We start from the raw sequence: 20,273 nt of genomic DNA, 5'->3' as shown, positions 1-20,273 counted from the left end.
TGGCCTCAAGACAAGTAGTGAGTCATACCCTCACCTTTTTGTTACTAAATTAGTCGAGAATTCAAGTCCACAAATTAAAAATCGAGTTTTGAAAGTCGAAAGTACCTGGCAAGCTAATACCCCGTCCCAGATGTTGCAGATGCTCCAATACCACCAGAATAGGATCAGGGAAGAACAAGAACACGAGAGAAAACGTATGAAAGACACAAAAATGAAAGTACTAGTTGCACAATCTGTTCCTCAAGACAGTCAGAAGAGGGGTCCGAATCAAGCCAGTCATCCTGCAGCTCCCGTTAAAGGGAACTGCAATTATTGTAAACAGCCAGGCCATTTTATAAACGAGTGTGCAGTTCTGAAACACAACATAGCTACTGGTAAGACTAAAGAAAGACCACGTCCGCCTAGACAAGAACAAGTTTCACAGACTCCTCAGCCACAGAATGCACCACAGACAGTTACCACACCGCAGCCTATTGCTGCAACACAGCACGTTACACAGCAGATGTACCAGTATGCACAGTCTGAGTATCCAGAGTACCAGCAGTATTCATGAAACAGCCTAGAGAGGGAGGTAGGCTTGCCTCTCATCGAGATACCTGTAGATCAAGAAGGTCCCTATGTTCACAGTCAAGTATTAGGGAAAGACAGAAAGTTTTTGATTGATACAGGGGCAAGTAGGACCACAATTAGTCACGCCGAAGTTCCAGGGGCTCCGCTCTCAGGCTCAAGAAATGTTTCCCTTGGATTTTCAGGAAAACCCATTGTAAATGAAATATCAAAGCCAGTTACTCTAGAAGTAGGTCCATTGTCCCGCACTACTGATCTGTTACTTACTAAGTCATGTCCAGAAAACCTATTAGGCATTAAAACACTGAAAGAGTTAGGTGCAGTTATATGCTGTTCCCCAGAGGGAATACGATTGTTCCTACGTGACTTTAAGGGTCACTATGTATTACGAGATTTTGATCCCAGATTGTCTAATGTTCCGCAGCATCTATGGGCGCAAGGTCCAACTGATGTTGGTTATATGCAAATCACACCCTATCGTGTGACTCTCAAGCCAGGTGTGGTGTTACCACGAATCAGACAGTACAGATTGCCACCTGAGGCTGTAGCAGCCTTATCCAAAATTATTGACGAGCTCATGGCTCAAGGAGTGGTTGTAGAAACTGACTCCAATGTATGCAATTCCCCGATCATTCCAGTCATGAAACGTACTGATCCAAATGCACCCCCAGTATATCGATTAGTGATTAACCTACGAGAACTTAATAAATGTATTATTCCTCAGTACCCAGTCGTTCCAGATATCTCTTCCCTATTGACAGCCATTGATTCCGAAGCCACGTTCTTTACTGTAATCAACCTCAAGAACGCGTTTTTCAGTGTCCCTATTCATCCAGACAGCCAGTTCCTTTTCGGATTTTGTTTAAATGGAAGGAGCTATATGTTCACACGCGCTCCTCAAGGTTTCACAGAAAGCCCTAGCATTTACAGTCAAGCACTTAAAAGACAACTAGACAACATTCACATGCCAACTGACACTGCCCTGCTCCAGTATGTCGATGATCTCCTGATCACAGCCCGTTCTGAACGTGCTTGCGAGCGAGCATCCCTTACAGTCTTGTATTTCCTAGCCGAGATGGGGCACAAGGTGTCCCCTTCTAAGCTTCAATTCTGTGTCCAGCAAGTGGTCTACTTAGGACACTTACTGTCCAAGAGGGGTAGGCAGTTGACACCAGACCGTATCCAGTTAATAGCGAGTCTTCCTCAGCCCAAGACCCAGAAGGAGGTACGTGCTTTTATCGGCCTTACTTCTTACTGCAGACAATGGATTCCTCAGTATGCATTTCTAGCCAAGCCACTGATACAGTTAACGACACAGGAGGCAGCCGTATCGACTGTCCTCCCTTGGACATCTGAACATACACTTAGCTTCAATGAGTTAAAGAAAGCCCTATGCCAAGCTCCAGTTCTAGCGACACCGAACTACAGTAAGCCTTTTACACTTTTCGTCACTGAACGCGAAGGTACAGCATTATCTGTTCTCACACAAGATCAAGCAGGACAATACAAGCCCTGTGCTTATTTTTCGAGCACATTAGATCCTGTAGCCCAGGCTCTGCCTGCGTGCCTCAAGTCAGTTGCAGCCACAGCCCTAGCTATCAGACAAAGTGATTCCATAGTCTTAGGACACTCCTTGACAGTACAAGTTCCACATTCCGTGGAAGTTCTTTTAAACCGAACACAAACTCAGCACTTGACAATTGCACGTTTAACAGGTTATGAATTGACACTGTTCCAGCCACACATAGAAATCAGACGCTGCAACATCCTGAACCCTGCTACACTGTTACCATCAGTTACTCCGAATTCTGCCACACATGACTGCGTGGAAGTAGTTAACATTACGACAAAGCCAAGACAAGATCTGACAGATGTTCCGTTACCAGACCCCGACCTGACACTTTATGTGGATGGTTCATGTATGAGAACAAGTACAGGAGAACTAGTCGCCGCGTATGCAGTGACTACTGACACTGAAGTTATTGAAACACACCGTATTGACACCCTGTCCGCTCAAGCAGCAGAGCTAGTTGCTCTGACACAAGCCTGCATACACGCCAAGAACTTGAAAGTTAATGTTTACACAGATTCACGCTACGCATTTGGAGTTGTACACGACTTCGGAGTGCTCTGGCAGGAGAGAGGTTTCATAACTTCTCATGGAACCAAGATTCAGCATGGTCTCCTTATTCAAGCTCTGTTAGATGCCATACATTTACCGACATCTATCGCTATCATGAAGTGCAAAGCACATACGAAAGTTACTGACACCATTTCTCAAGGTAACGATCTAGCAGATCGCACAGCCAAGCTTACAGCACAGACTCTAGACATTCCAGTTAACATGACACACACTCCAGATCCGATTACATGTATGACAGTTAAAGACCCTACACAAGATGTCATAGACATACAGTTACATGCTACTCCCGAAGAAATCAAGAAATGGTCCGAACAAGGAGGGGTCCAGACAGATCAAGGATGGTTAACGAAGGGTAGAGCCACATGGTTTCTCCCCGACTCTATGGTTCAAGTCATTATTAATACCGCACATAGTCCAGCACATTTAGGAGAAAAAGCTATGTTAGACAGTATCCAGAACATCTGGTTCAACAAGCATTTACGAGCTGCAGCCAAACAGAAAGTCCGTACCTGTATGATATGTTGCCAGTTTAATCCAGGTAAAAGTGTCCCGGTGGAACAAGGTGGATTCCAGCCCCCTGACCACCCTTTTGAAGTCCTCCAGATGGATTATATTCAGATGGAACGATGTCGAGGTTTCAAGTATGTCCTTGTAGTTGTATGCGCTTTGTCCAGGTGGACAGAAGCATATCCAGTCCCAGATTACACAGCCGCGACCACTGCCAAGCAGTTGGTTCGTGAGTTCTTCCCCCGTTATGGACTCCCTAGAGTCGTATATTCTGACAACGGCCAGCCATTCTCATCTGAGTTAATGAAGCATGTTTCCCTTTTGTTGGGGTACCAGTGGAAGTTTCATTGTGTACGCCATCCTGAAGCAGCCGGTCTCGTAGAGAGACATAACCAGACTCTGAAAATCCGTATTGCAAAAGTATGTAAAGAGAAAGGTGTGGACTGGCTAGTAGCTCTGCCAGTCGCTTTATTTTATATGCGCATGGTCGCACATTCCAGATCAGGTCTGTCCCCGTATGAGGTCGTTTTCGGCCGCCCCCCTAACATGTGGGGTACTCCTAGACCCCGAAGTATTACCGATGTTTCAAGTAATATGCTGACAGATTACCTAGCTTCCTTGATGTCTGCCCTCAACTCTTGTCGTTCACAGGTTGCCGCCGCATTTCCAGACAATACCGAGGTGGCACCGCATGAAATCGTTCCAGGATCCATGGTCTTGGTCCGCAATTTTGACCGCTCAAGTCCGCTGGAGCCACGCTGGAAGGAGCCCCGACAGGTCCTCCTCGCCACCCGTACAGCCGTGAAGTTGGAGGGTCGCAAAGGCTGGGTGCACCTTTCACATATAAAGAAGTTTTATGGACTGAAACCCGTCTCAAAGAACATTTCCCAGGATTTGAAGGATTGCCAAAATATTGTTCTCAAGGACTGTCCCGCAAAAGACATTGCTACAAACCCTCCCCTGTTAGAGAAAACTCCGCAACAGGAGTATAAGTTGAAACTCCGGTCTAGTAAAATAAGTCAGCCAGTTTGATTGTCTAAGTCCTCCCCTAGGTGAAACGGTTAGACTGTTTCTGACATGTATAAAATAGACCCCCATAGTGAGAGAGTTAGTCAAAACTCAATTCGATGTATCGTTTTTCTATGTTTCATATTGTTTCTCAGCATTATGATTTCCTGCACCAGTTATGCATTTTTCTTGTATTTCCCAGTTCTTCATGTAAATAAGTCTGCTAATGCTACAGTAGAGCACACGTTTAGTGATCTGCCTCCTCATGAACTCTCTTACCGCCTCGCTATGAAAAATAATTCTTTCATCCGCATGTTACATTACTCACATCAGACCAGCAATGCCACTAATTGTTGGGTGTGTGGTCGACTCCCCCCTTTCCAGATGCCGAAGGGAGTTCTGCCACTTTTTCCTTATCCATTTTCACATAATGGTTCGTGTGGAGCATGGTCCACGTTAACGTCATCCTCAACAGATATGTCTTTTCTTACAGTACATGTTTTCCAGACAAGCAAGGTCTCCCCCACAGAACCGGGTTAGATCTAGAAAATGAAGTGTATAATTTAGGTAACTATTCTTCGAATTTCATGGTCCTGAATGTTCAGTCTGATACTACTCCAGACTTACCTGCTATTTCAGTACTACCAGTTAAAGGCGAATTATGTGTCCGAAATAATGGTTCCGTACATGTAGGACATAGTGATTGTACTACTATTGTCAAGTATAGTGACAGTGGGAAATCCATTTTCAAAGCTTCACGTCATTCTTATTTTATTTGTGGTCAAACTGCATATGTTCGTCTGCCCCTCGATTGGGAGGGAACCTGTTACATTGCCTTCCTACTGCCACCAGTTTTCCTAGCCCCACCTGATTATCATAGAAACACACATCTAGTACACATTAGACATAGAAGGGAGTCCCCAATTGTCGATTATACTGAAACTGCTCTAGAACAGTATACAGATTTCAACAGAGGTTTCTTTTTCTTTATAGGACCTATCCAGAATAGTAAGCTAATCCGTAGGTTAACCAGAACCCTCGAAGCTGTAGTAAATGAGACTGCCTCTGCTCTAGGTAACTTAACTGAAGAGCAATCTGCTATGAGATTTGTCGTTTTACAGAATCGTCTCGTCCTTGACGTCATACTGGCCGATAGGGGCGGGGCCTGTAGAGTCATCGGATCTAGTTGCTGCATTTTCATTCCAAATAACGCGCCGTCTGTTTATTCAGCTATAACCAGACTCCATAAAATTGCCCATCTGTTACACCAAGATCCAGGCACCTGGACATGGTCCGGTTGGTTCTGGAATATAATTTCCGCCTGGGGATGGAAAGTCTTGTCCTTTCTAGGTATTGCAGTAGCGATCATATTCAGCTGCTGCCTCTGTATACAATGTGGCCCTGCGATTTGCGGCATCTGTGCTACCTCTTGTATTCCTAGTCCCAAGCCCCGTTCTAAATCCCGTTCCAGGATAATTCGAGACGAGCAAATGATACTGTATGAAATGATAGATGGTATCATGAATATTGATGTTTCCTGATGGAAACGTAGTGACAAGGAGGGAATGTGGAAAAGTAAATTTTGCCATGTTCTGTGTCCCTACGTGTCATCCATCATATGTTATGTGTGCATGATTAAATATGCATATGCATTCCCTATGTTCGATTAATGACGCAATTACAGTTGTGTCCACCTCTAGTATGCCAGTTTCCAGTTCTCGTGAATACTACGAATATCAGGCCTATGTAAAACTACGTTGCCACGCTTCTCAGTGTGCACGTTATTCTATTGAAAAGTCCCCGTTTCTAGGCCTCAAAAGGGCCCGGACACCAGATTCAGCTCCTGTCTCCTGAAGCCTCGCTGAGGAGCGATACAGCCCCCACCTGTATCCTCGACCCTTCACTTACTTCCTGCCTCGCAGTGCCCGGCTCACCCTGGCTCTGCCTCTGAGTCTGCCAAGAATATGTTATGATTCCAGTTATCAGTTCAGTCCTCCTTCTCTGCATTCCTAAAGCTACTGAATCGCATCGATAGTTTCCGTCATTGTCTAGCCTTCACGTCTCCACGTTAGAGAAATACTGCATTTAATGGTCATTTAATATTCTTCATCACGCACTACATGTAGAATAATGCATGGTCCAGTCTTAGAATCAAGTTAGCCTTTCCCCTCCTGACTTCTAGTTTATATCAACATGTTCTCTAAACATCAGATACTAGATGCTGTTTAGGTACATGTCGCCCTGACTCTCCAGACTTCAGTCTCTGCTCCTAGCACAGAGTTCATAGCCCCCAGCTTCTCCTAGTAACACGTCATTGCTAGTTTGCGCGCACCATCAGGTTAGAGGTCCCGGCTCCTCAGGTAGCCCCCTCCATGGTTTCCGCCCCATTCATGACATATTCTGTTACGTTTGCATCACATGTCTATGTATACGCCCTGTTACACCTCTTTTCACCCTTATCTTTCGCGACTGCTACGCGTCACGCCTTTTGCTCCACCCACTGCTACGCCTATTGCAATGTAATGCTATGTGTTTGCGTTATGTATATATGCTCATGCACTGTTATTAAAAGGTTATTCCCCTTGTCCCGATCCTGACCCCGGCAGCGCTGCTGGGCCTTGCCATCCTATTCCTGTATTTGCTGTATTAAACCTGCAAAACTCCTACTACCTCGAATCTTGACTCTTATTTATTGAGCTATCTGTTATTCATTTATTCATTCAAAAATAGGGTATTATTTATTTATTTACCACACACCGACCTATGTGAATCTATGAGACTGAGAGATTGCTCTGTATACACCTTCAATGTGTGCACAGGCCAATTGGTATATTTGAATTGTCTTTGAGTGTCGTCCATGAATATATTGCAGAATCGCAATGTACCTACATTTGATAAGATTATTTTCATGCCTTTTCGGCTTGGCAATTTCCACTGGTGGATGTTGTGGACTGCAGGCAATGTATATTGTCTGCTGAACGCAGTTGTTGGCTTTTGCTCTCAGCCAAGAGACTCCTGATCACGTTATTCTGGAGTGCAGAGCAATTAATAATGAATGTGTTTTATTGGGAAATTTAAAACCTAAAATACCTCTGAAAGCTTTGAATATCTTAAGTAAGATGTGAACAGAGAACTGAACATTATTTCCAGTTTTTTACATTTGGTAATTTCAAAATGTATAATGAATTGCTTTCATTCTAAAGTGTTTAATGGTCTGTATATGAACCAAATAAATGATTGTAAATAATAAATACATTTCTGCAGTATTATAGCTTAACCTCTCCCTCATCAACAAACTTACAGTCACCAAGAAAAACTTCCACGAAGGAATGAAAGCCATCGCCACCTGGATGAGAGACAGCTGCCCAGCCGCGGTCGTGCAGGTAAAAGTGGTGGGGTCAGGTTAGGGGGGGATTCGTTATCGTCTTTCGAAATCCCCCCCACCCCGCCCCACCGCCCCACTGCTTTCACCGGCATGGGCCGCAGCTGCCTTAAACTCAACTCAGACGAGACAGAAGTCCTCATTTTAGGATCCAACGCCACCACTTGGAACAACTCCTCGTAGCCCGATGAACTGGGAACACCCCCCACAACTCACGGACCACGCATGAAACCTCAGGATCATACTGGACTCCTCGCTCACAATGAACCGCCAGATCAACGATGTCTCCTCGTCATGCTTCAGCATGCTCTGCCTGATCTGAAAGACCTTCAGATGGATCCCCCCAAATCCAAGAAGACGGTCACTCTCACCCAGATCAGCAGCAGACCCCACTATGGCAAAGCACTCTACACCAGCGTCACACAGAAACTCCTTCGGAAGCTCCAGAATGTCCAAAATGCCGCAGCCAAGATGGATCTAAGCATGCACCTCCACAGACACATCACACAACACCTGTGTGAACTCCCAGGCTCCCAGTTGAGAGAAGAATAACCTTCAAGCTCCTCATCCATGCATACAAGGCCCTCCATCGCCTCTCATTCCACACAGCCAACAGACCCCTCCGCTCTGTCCAACTGTCTCTGGCTAGCGTTGCACAGATTCGCAAGACCAGCACCGGAGGAAGATCCTTCTTCTACCTCGCTACCAAGACCTGGAACACCATGCCCTCCCTCCCCGCCTCAGGCAATCCCCATTGTTGTCCCAGTTCAGGAAGAACCCTAAGAACTGGCTCTTTGAATGAACCCAGCGCTCAGATGGATCAGTAGCCCCCCCATCCACAAGTGCCTTGGTACCCTCACTGATTGATTGATTGATGTAGTGATATGATAGGTTTTCTGAGCCGTGTTACTCGTAGGAATGGGTTTAATTTTAATTTCTAGTTTCGGCATTCCTTTCAATTTCTTGGTGTTGATGGCACGAAATCACAGTGTGCAATGCCAGCTCGGGCCAGATTTTGGAACACACAAAAGTCAAAGCATTGGTGATGTCAGTTTAGTGTTATTCGTCTTAGGGGAAATCATGGAAACAGTCGTGAAGCAAAATGTTTATACCAGACCACGCTTCTTTAAAACAAGATAGAAAGCATCTCTTAATGGCCAATTGCCTTAAAAAAAATACTGCCTCCTGTTTGCTTTCAACCTAACGGTGGAAGCAATACCACGCCTTTAACTGATGGCACTAAATATACAGCAAATGTGCATGCTATAATTATTTCCTACAAAACACACTTTTATCACTGGCTGTGTGCACTCCCTTGTATTTGATTATAATATAATGTTCCGATGCCTCTTTGTGTGGAACAGCATGTGAGAAAAGGAAAAAATAATTTAAAAATGAGTCACTGACAGGCCCTATTCCAAGAATGTGCAAATGGCAATTTATTGTCAGTTTAATATCTTATTTGAGCAGTGGCAAATCAGAAAAGGAATGTATCCCTGCAGCATTTAAAATAGTGCCGTAACAGGCATCAGTGGGTCCTCCGTTCCCTGTTTTGTTTGTAATGTGGTGCCAATCAAATCGGTTAAATACATTTAAGTCATAGATTAACTTCTGCGAGTCGGACCAGGAGATTTGAGGCATTGTGGATGGGCTCGAATTCTAAGGTTTCATTAACACCAAATCACTGTGATATATTTTTGTGAATTTGATATAAAGGACATATATTTATCAGTGTATAAGGGCAATCACGCCCCCTTTCTTCGTGGTTTGTGCTTAGGACTCGGAGCACAGCAGGATAGAATGATAGGGGAGCACATTGTGGAAATAGGGGATGGTGGGGACATTAGGGACATGTGGGGAATATGTGGGACTTTGCGATATATTTACTTTACTCAAAATCTAAGCATTTACATTTACAATTTTAGATTGATTAGATCAGATCATTCTATTAATAGCGATATATAGTGCTTTAACTATGGTCACAGAAACATCATCAAAAAGAATAGGGTTTGTAATTATTGCTTAATACGTATCTGTCTGTTCTCGAGTTGTAATTTGAACTTTTCGGGTAATTCGTATTGTTTCTCACTAGTTTCATCTGATTTAATTTGTTGTAGTTCTTTGTTTTTCGATTTGGTTGATATTTTTCTATAACTATAACAAAAATCGATTACTTGCTGATGCAGGAGTGGGTGGAGTTTATTTGGTTCCGCCCTACTGACTTCACCAGAACATAGCTGTGGCTTTTAACCAGACTTCAGAGGTGAAATTTCTTCCATTTTCAAAATGACTATACTGAGGAACCACTGGAAGATCGCGGTCCAGGTGCAGGTGTGGATGACGAGTCAGCTGGTGGTTTGCACAACTTGTTCTTGACAGACTGAAATAGGGCCGACACAAGACAAGGAACTGTACCAATGAATACAGCAACAAACTGATTGTGGTTGTTATCCAGCAGGTCTGACAGACCGAAGCCAGGCAGAGACTATTATACGGAGAGATTGCAGCAGTACAATAACGATGAAAAAAGTGCCTGGACCACACACAATTTGAAGACCACATTGATTGAATAGGACACATTAGAACGCATGCGTTTACAATGCATGCCATTACAACACGGTCATTACAGCGACCGCGTTGTTACTACGCATACCATTACAACGCAAGTCATTACAACGACTTGCTGTAGGAGGGGTGCTGGAGTTTGGAAAAGTATAATTTACTGTTCCAACTCCAGTCTGTCTAACAGTAGGGAAGGTGTAGATTTAAAATCCAGCACCTTCTGCCGTCTACAGTAAGTCGTTGTAATGACTTGCGTTGTAATGGTGTGTGATGTACCAATGCTGTCTTTGTAATGACTTCATTGTAATGGCATTCGTTGTATCGCATGTGTTGTAAACTATGTTTATCACATTGATTATGCCACTGTCATTCTGAGTTGGGTAAATATTGTGTGCCCCTTTCAGATTTCTCAACTGAAGGAGAGCAAGCTTGCTGTCCTTTAAGGCTATCAGGCTGCTTGCTACACACTAAAATCTGGGAGAGGTGGTGCCCCAACTCAGATCTGGAGGCCTTTTCACTGTTGGAAAGGAAATCAGGGGGAATAGTCCTCCCTATCTGTACATACATACAACTTACAAGTATCCCACCTACAGTTCCTGTTGTAGCATGCTGGGGAATGCTAGTCCTCACTATGACCCCGCGTTTCTAAATGCGGGTAAGGAAAGACTTCCTTGCCTTTAAATAACGCTTACACCCTCTAGTAGTGTAATGCTTCATCATCAGGTTCACCCTGACTGCTAAAGGCCAGGGTGGGCTCCACCATCTTCCAGGGAGCTCTTAAAAAAAAAAGACCAGGGGGAGTAACTAAAGATTAAAATTTCCTCGACTGTTCCAAGGTATCACTTTATTGGCACAATAATCGGGGATGTTAAAACTAAAAATTATGAGGGGTGTGTGTAGGATGTAATGGTCCTATGACCTTTTCCAACATGTTTCAGCCCTACTCTAAGGGCCTTAGTAGGTCTGGGGCATCCGTCAGCTCACCTCCCCAGTTTATTGAGCTCATTACGCAATTTTGTATATGCGATGCATGCAAACTAGTGCATGCTTAGGCAGGGTATATAGTTGCCCTTTTCTTTCGGAATCCAACCCACTTTTTCTAGGTTCCTTGTTTCTCATGAGCGGGAGGGAAAGGGTCGCCCTGTAGTTACACTTTGGTCAAGGGTCCTACCCTGCATTTTCACCTATTTGGTTCTGCGTATCCCGACTTGTGATTGAATCATTACATCCTAACCACCCCTTATAATTGAGCCCACCCTGAGCTTTAGGGGTCAAGTTGAGGTACTGGGTTTTTCAGAACCGGTACCGAACCGGTAACCCAGTGGTGTCAGGGTACACACCCAAAGACCTCAAGTACTTTCCTGATTTAGACCACAGAAACTCAGAGTCTTCTAGGTGAAGTCAAGGATCGATTTTATTGGCTGCAACCAAGGCAACAGGCGTCCTAGAAGTACAACAGCACGGGATGTATATTCTCAGGAGACTGCTCAATCTTACAAAACCAGGCTTCTCTTTTTATACAAAATATTGTGCTTCAGGCAAACATTCTTGGATTTACAGTATACCATTCGCATATTTTCACTACAAAGGAAAAGCAGAGTCATGATGACAAGCCCACATTTCAGTTTGTCCAGCCCACAACAAATTACCCGGCACGGCCCAACATTTCATCAGATATCGGTGGACCCCCAATAAAAACGGGCACCTCCCCATCATAAAGCAAGTGAGAGAGAAAAGAGCAGGGACAGGTGTGAGCAAGATTCGGCAGGGTGTGTGTGCGATGAAAAGGGTTTATGGCATGTTGTGCCTTGATGCTATCTCATTCGGCCACTGGGAGAGGAACTGACCAAACAGGTTCGGCCTGGGGCAATGGTTTCAGCCTGCCCAGGTCAGAGAAAAGTCAATTAAGGTGTACGTGTCCTTTGATATCGAATTTAGCTGTATTATAAGCCTATGTCAGGGAAACCCACAAAATGGCTGCCGTACACAAAATGGAAGCCAAGGGTTCAAGACCAAAATGACGATTTCGAGGTGAAATCGTCACTCGAATATGACGAAAATGCTTGTACATAGTGTACTAGCCATTTTCGGTCTTTTGATATAAAAATCGTCATGCTACGACGACGTTTTATTCACGAGTTCAGAATTTTCAGAACTACAAACCCTCCTTTTGCCCTTACATAGGCAATTAACCTATCCTCATGCTAATCTGAGTCCAGGTCTAAAGTCATTGAGATGTTGCTGTAACATCATTCTATTACTTAGTTCGTCTTTTGATACAGGTTTCCTTACACATGATGTAGCACAAAGGCCACATATTGCAGGAGCACACTGCACGCACAGACAGAACAGGAAAAGAATGGCTAAGACCATCCCAATGACCATCAGAATTTTCCATCCCCAGGCGGATATCAGTTCCCAGAACCATCCCATTAACGACCAATCTCCTTTATCCACATGAATAGATTCGGAAATCTTATGTAGTTTGGAGATGGCCTGGTACACTGTTGGAGCGTTATCTGGAATGAAAATACAGCAGCTCGATTGGATCAATCTACATACCCCACCTCGGTCTGCAAGTATGACATCTAATGCGACCCTGTTCTGAAGGGTCATAAGACGATCCGACTGGAGCTCAGCAGTCAAGTTACTAAGGGCACCAGCAGTTTCAATTGCGGTGGACTCAACCACCCTTGTCAATTGCCTTTAGGTTCCTGCTGTTAGCCATCGGTCCCCAGAACGGCAGAAAACCCTTTACGAAGTCCCCAAATTCCTGTCCTGCAGTGTCTTCTTTACTCAAGGCACCTCTAACTATCCTTGTCTTGTGGTAATCTGCCGCTGCTGTGTAGGTGGGAGGCAACAGGAACGAAACAAAACATGTGCTCGAAAAGTCAGGGGGCAACCATGTATAGGCTCTATCATGGCAGATGAAATAGGTACCCTTAGCTGCTAAAAATGAAGGGGAAGTCTGAGATGCAAAAACATATGTTTTAGTACAGATGCTCTTTCCTAACTGAGCTCTGGGATTCTTGCCATTACCTTGCAGACACAGGTGACCCTGATGGGGTACAATCCAAATCGGGGAAGATCTCTTAGCTTGCTGTTTCTCACTCAGAGTTGCTCCATATCCGGTTACGTTCCATCCTTTGTATACTAGTGTCTCATCTCTAGGGATAGTCTCGTAGGAAATATCTTCCTTAATCATGTCTACTATACCCTTAACTAGAGCACTATTCTTAGGATTGTCTTCCACAGAACGTAGGGGGTAGACTTCATGTGCATATATGAACATTGTTCTGTATGCCCACACAGAACCATTGTGGCTGAAAGGCAGGACCAGATGAGGGATACCTTTATCCGTTGTGTGAGGCATAAGACCACACACCCAACAGTTAGTTGTGTTCATTACTAGTTGATGTTGGTGCAAAATCTGAACAAAGGAGTTATTAATAAACTCTAATCTCCTAGCGGATTCGTGTTCAGGAAGGGGTTGAAAAGAGTGTGGGGAAACAGTGGAAGGAGGAGGTATAGGCGATGTAGTGGGTGCAAAGGTTACTCGAAAAGAGAATAAAACATAACTTATTAAAAATATCATCACACTGAATAATATGAAAATGCACAATATCAAAAAGCTTTTCTTTGTCATTATTTTACATATCCTGGCTTTAAAGGTCATTCTTTTGGCAGGTCTCTCCATCTCGAAAAACTCCATCCTCTCTAAAGTGCTGCCCGCGATGGGAGGTTGTTTCTGCTAAGGAATGCTTCTGTCAGTCTAGGGCAACTCCCTTGGACCAACCAGAACTGTCGACCTAACGTCGTCAGCTGCACCCCAAAGACTTTGGGCAATCGCGGCCCTAGCAGCGGAACCCGGATGGCGGTTCAAAAAACAAAAATAAGCAAGTTTCTCAGATGGGAGAGCTGCACTTTTCAAAAATAGTAGGGAAAAAAGAATTTTATTTCTCCATAGGTCTCGGCCTCAAATTATAGCGCTTTTTCCCAGGTACTGTCTGGTCCTGAAACAGGAGTTCAGGCTCTCTAGTGTCCAATGGAACTGACGGCAATACAGCTGGTTGCAAAATGTTGTCGCTCTCTTTTTCAGTAAGTGTTCCTTTTACACGTGCATCACTGAAAGGCAGAAAACGTGGCACAGTTTCAGTCTCTGAGTCGGCAACACCCTCCTGGACCCACCGGTCATATGGCAGAGGCAGAGGGATCCGCTTGCAGTGGATCCCGTGGATCCAGTTTTTCTTCCCCTCCACTCGAACAGCTGATCTTGTGGAAAGAAGAACGAGGTGCGGTCCGGTCCACCTTGGCTGGTCGTTCTTGGTTCGCTGGAAATTCTTCACGAGAATCCAAGATCCAGGGTCGATCTGATGACCTGGAGTTTCAGAGACCGGAGGCAGGGTGTCATGGACCTGTTGGTGTAAAACACGCAATTTAGCCGTCAATTCGTACAAATAATCAAGCAAAACAGGGTGTTCTATTTCACTGAACTTAGTGGGCCTTGGCACTCCCCATATGTTGGCCGGGCGGCCAAAAACTATCTCATAGGGACTAAGTCCCACTCGCGAATGCACAGTCATTCTGGTGGATAGGAGTGCTAAGGGTAGAGCATCAGGCCATTTAAGACCAGTGCTCGCTTGAATTTTGGCTAATTTAAGTTTTAAAGTGCCGTTGTAGCATTCTACTAATCCAGCTGATTGGGGGTGATTTGCAGCGTGGAACTTTTGCTGAATGCCTAGCCCTTCACATACTCTCTTCATCACACGACCCACAAATTCACTTCCATTGTCACTCCAGACCATTCTAGGCATTCCGAATCTGGGGAAGTACTCTTTCACAAGGGCTGTAGCTGTGGATAAGGCAGTGTTGTCTTTTAGGGGGTAGGCTTCCACCCATCTTGAAAAGGCACAAACAACAACGAGTACGTATTTTAAATTGTTGCACCTTTCCATGTGGATGAAATCTAGCTGCAAAACCTCAAACGGATACGGAGGAGGTGCAAAATGACCAGCTGGAGTTGGGGTTCCCCTACCAGGATTGTGTTTCAGACACACCATGCAATTCTTGACCGCGTTCTCTGCACACTTAGGAATTCCTGCATTTTGCCATACTGGAGCCATCAACTTACAAATCCCTTTCACACTGATGTGAGCCATTCCATGAGCCATTGTAACCACTTCAAGCACATATGCATCGGGTAACAACCATCTCTGATGCTCTGACAATTCAACCCAACAGCCATTTGCATCCATTCTACCCGTACTTTCTCTCCACATGTTCAACTCTTTCTCTGTAGCCTCAGCTTGAATAGACTTCACACTCTCTATCGTGTCTTCACACATTCCAACATCACCAACCCATCTTGCAGGGCCTGCAACATACATTCGGCTCATCACATTCCTTGCAGTTTCTTTCGCGATTTCGTCAGCAAATGCATTTCCACGACCAACATCATCAGTCACCTTCTTGTGAGCACTACATTTCACAATCGCCACTTGCAGAGGCAAGGTCAGGGATTCAAGAAGCTCATTCACGAACTGACCATGCTGAATCTTAGCTCCATGCGAAGTCAGGAACCCACGTTCTTTCCACAATCGTCCAAAACTGTGAGCCACACCAAATGCATACTGACTGTCGGTATAGACAGTCACTTTCATTCCTTTTGACAACACACATGCTCTTGTAAGTGCAATCAATTCTGCTGCTTGAGCTGAATTATGTGGAATGCGTGCAGCTTCAACAATTGTATGCAAAGTCGTGACAGCATATGCTGCAGTCGTGTCACCATTCGGGAGCTTGAAGCATGAGCCATCCACCCATAATGTACCATCACATTCAGCAAGAGGAGTATCCCTAAGATCTATTCTCCCTTTCGTTTCTTCTTCTGTTCTAAGAAAACAATCATGCTGTTCTGAATCATCTAACTCCTCTACAATTGGCAACAACGTAGCTGGGTTGAGAGTGTTGCATCTTTATATGTGCACATGACTTTCTAACAAGGTTAATTCGTAACCTGACAATCGAGCACTAGTTAAGTGCTGTGTCTTGGTTCTGTTTAACAACGTGTCCACTGCATGTGGAACCATCACAACTAACATGTTATTCATCACTAGACCAGCAGACTGTCGAATAGAAACAGCTGCTGCCGCTGTTGCTCTTAAACAGCTCTGCAATGCTTTAGCTACCGGATCCAAAGTCGACGAAAAATATGCACATGGACGCTGCTTGTCCCCAAACAACTGAGTCAACACTGATAATGCACAACATTCTTTCTCATGGACATACAATGTAAAGGGCTTACTGTAGTTGGGGGTACCTAACACAGGAGCTGAACATAATGCTGTGCGCAATTCAAAAAAACTTTTCTGACACTCTTCAGACCAAGGAACGGGATTGGGTGTATCTTTACACGTTAATGCCACCAAAGGTTTGGCTAATAACGAAAAATTTGGTATCCATTGCCTGCAATATGAGGTAATGCCCGAGAAAGCACGTACTTCTCTTTGTGTTCTTGGCACACTCAATTTCGCTATTGCCTGAATTCTTTCTGGGGTCAGTTTCCTTCCCTCCTTCGATAAGAGATGACCTAAGTAGGTCACTTCTTGTCGACAATATTGCAATTTTGAGAGAGACACTTTGTGATACAACTCACACAAATGACGCAATAAAGACAACGTGGCTTTTTTACAGATCTCCTCAGTATCTGCAGCAACAAGCAAATCATCTACATACTGAATGAGGGTAGCGCCATCAGGTAAAACAATTGTATCAAGCTGTGTCTTTAAAGCTTGACTATATATTGACAGACTTTCACAGTAGCCCTGGGGAGCGGAAGCTGCGACCTCCTAAACTGAAGCCAAAAATATCCCTACTCTCCTCAGCAATCGGGATGCTGAAGAAAGCATTCTTCAAGTCAATCACCGAAAACCAGGTGGCAGAAGCTGGAATCATAGTCAATAGGGCAGTAATGTCAGGAACAACTGGAAATTGTGGCACAACTATTTTATTGACCTCTCTAAGATCGATCACGAATCTGTACACAGGTGGCTGAGAAGGGTCAGTTTGCTTCAAAACAGGCAGAACAGGACTATTGCAAACGTTGCCTCCTGTCTCTTCAATCACATCTTTTTCAATCAGATCATAAATGATCGCTAACAACGCTTTTTCACCTTCACTAGAGATTTTGTATTGGGGAATTTGTGGCATTTTAACATTGGCTTTCAATGTTACAACATATGGTGGTATTTCTAAAAGACCCACATCATTAGGACCAGTAGCCCAAAGAATATTAGGGAGAGATGACAATACTGTTGGAAGTTTATCCCTTGACAAATACATTGGAGAAATCACTTTCTTACCCAGTGTAAGTTGTACTCCTGAAGGAGAACAATATAAAGTCGCATACAATCTTTTCAGCAGAAAAGGCTCTGACACACCTGATGTAATCACCTCAACGTATGGTCCACTCTGATGTACTGGAACTGAAACAACTCCCTCTCTTTGTCTATGGCTGTCCTAGCAATCATTACCTTCCAAATGCTCATCTTCTGCATAGTAATCATCAGCATAGTACTGAGCTGTCCTACCAGATGCGTTATTCTGCTGATCAAACCTATTCATCGAATTTTGAGGTGGAAGAGACTGTGTGTTCTGGGGGAAATTTCCACGTCCTCTACCTCTAGACGCTTGTTGAACACCTAGACCTCTTACACCAGAAGCACCATTTGCACGCTGTAATAAAATAGGACAACTATACTTGAAATGACCCTCTTCCTTACAATATGAACACTGATTGGGGCCTACAGGGACACGTGGTTGAGTATACTCGACTCTTTGCGAGTTCCTCTGATACTGTTGAGGCTGCTGATAATTATTCTGATAGTTAATCTGAGCACCACTATTTTGACCACCACGTGGCGGATATGCTTGCTGTAACAAAACCTTCGTTTTCAACTCTTTAGTTTTCTTTTCTGCTCTATCTTTCTCGTATTTGTCTCGATTTTCGTAATATTGTGCAGTAGCCAATATCTGTGCTGAGGAAGAAACTGCCCAAGAAGTCTCTGAATCTTTCAACTTTTTGCACAACTCTGGAAGTAGATTGTGCACGAATTTATCGACGAACAGTCGCTGACCACCTTCTGTGCTCATATCTTGACCACTGTGGTCGACAAAAGTCTCTTCAAACCTGGTGAAGAAATCTGAGACCGTTTCATCTTTCTTCTGCTTACATGCAGACAATTTATCCCAATTTACTCGCATGGCAGGCATTAAAGTCTTCATGTAATTAATAATCCTACCAGGGAGGTCTGCTACTAAAGGCTCGGGTTTAGCACCACCAACTTGTCGGTCATCTGCAGCAGCAATATTAGCCCATGTGTCACCTAACTCCTGATCATGATCTGCATGACGAATCTTTCCCCATAAAGGCTGTGGAACAACGTTCTCAAACAACATGTCTATGTCAGCTAAATTCATGATACATGACCCAGCAGTCTGTGACAACTCTTTGTGATACCCTGCAGGATTTTTACCGGGATCAGGCAATGTCTGCTTAAGGGACAAAACTTCAGCTCGCTTCCAAGGAACATGTACCCATACACGCTGAAAATGAGGCTGGACAGGTGGGATAGCATTCGCGTCCCCTTCCCTCCATTGTGGGGGAACTTCTCTCATGGGATACTGTCTTCCCTTCTTTTTACCAGAAGAATCAAATTCAAACAATGACTTAGAAACCCCTTCAGTCCTAAGCGACAACAATGTCGCAACTGCTTTCTTAACATCTGAACCCACAATTGCGCCTTTTGAAATCTCAAAACGTACATGGCTCAACTCGGGCGGATTAGAGTCCAAATCATTTTCCTCTAAATCTTCACATAGAAAAACACACATTTTCTCAAAAACGTATCTCTGCTTTGATGCTTCCCACTGGGTGAAGACATCCATAACACATTCTAAATCATATTTTTCCGGGTCAGCAACCCATTTATGTGCCAAATAATTCAACGTTTCTTTCTCCCTAGAATCAGGCTGTTGACTACGCAACTGTTTGCGCTCTGTGTCAGGAGTTACACTCGTTGCACCAAAGAGAGGATGCAAAAAACTAGCGACAGTACTAGCCACTCTCTGACGAACAGAAGGAGAAGTCGATGAAAAGACAAGAGGGAAAGCAGGGTGAGGCGAGGCAGATGCAGAGGCAGTGTCAGGAGAAGTACCAGGAGTGGTGGTCGATATAATAGTTAAAGTTGTAGGAGGTAAAGGCAGAGCAGATGTCAAAGTCAGTGGCCCTTGAGCAGGCTGCACCGGAGGAGCAGGAGCCAGCTGAAGAACAGCTGGTGGGTGCTGTGGAGGAGCAGGAGGCAATGCAATCACAGGTTGCGCAACTAAAGGTTGCGGAGGTGCCGTAGCATTTTGCGCATAGGGGGGTGGCGAACTTAACAAATGCGCCATTAACGGATCTTTTTCAAGCTCTTTTGCTGCATCTTGCTGAAGAGACTGCAAAACTGGATAGCATTTATCTATTACCATTTTACGTTGCCTGTGCAACTGCTCACTCATCTGTTCTTCTTCATTAACTTTAAACTGCATACCAGCTTGCATTATCGAAATACCCCTTTCTCTCTTATTTTTCTTCGCTAATTTAATTTCCTTCTGTTTGGCTTCCTTACGCCATAGGCGGAAAGAGTCAAACACCGCCGGCCGGGCTTTCTTCTTAAAAAGTTTATCTTCGAGGTTATCTAAGATTTCCGTGTCAAAGCTACCATATTGGGGCCATTTTAAAACACCATCTTTTCTGGTGTATTTGATCCACACTTCATTGTATGTGATGGGGCCTACTCCATGTTTCACATACAGTTCATAAGTTGGAGTTCCAATCGGAGGAACCGGACACGAGTCCTCCAATCGGGAATCCCTATTATTACAACCAAGACAAAACAAATTTCCAAGTCTGCTAAGACCAGGCATCTTTGCTCACTAGTCTAGCTTCAAACTTCAAAGGATTATCGATTACGATATTTCTCGTGAATACACGAGTCCTTTGGCTTTGGCACTTGCAAGTTCCAAACAAAGTGATCCCAAGGGGATACCCAAACTAAGACTAAC

Source organism: Lissotriton helveticus, chromosome 6, assembly GCF_964261635.1.
Source record: "Lissotriton helveticus chromosome 6, aLisHel1.1, whole genome shotgun sequence".
NCBI classification, from domain to species: Eukaryota; Metazoa; Chordata; class Amphibia; order Caudata; family Salamandridae; genus Lissotriton; species Lissotriton helveticus.
Note: the sequence above shows the minus strand (reverse complement) of the source record.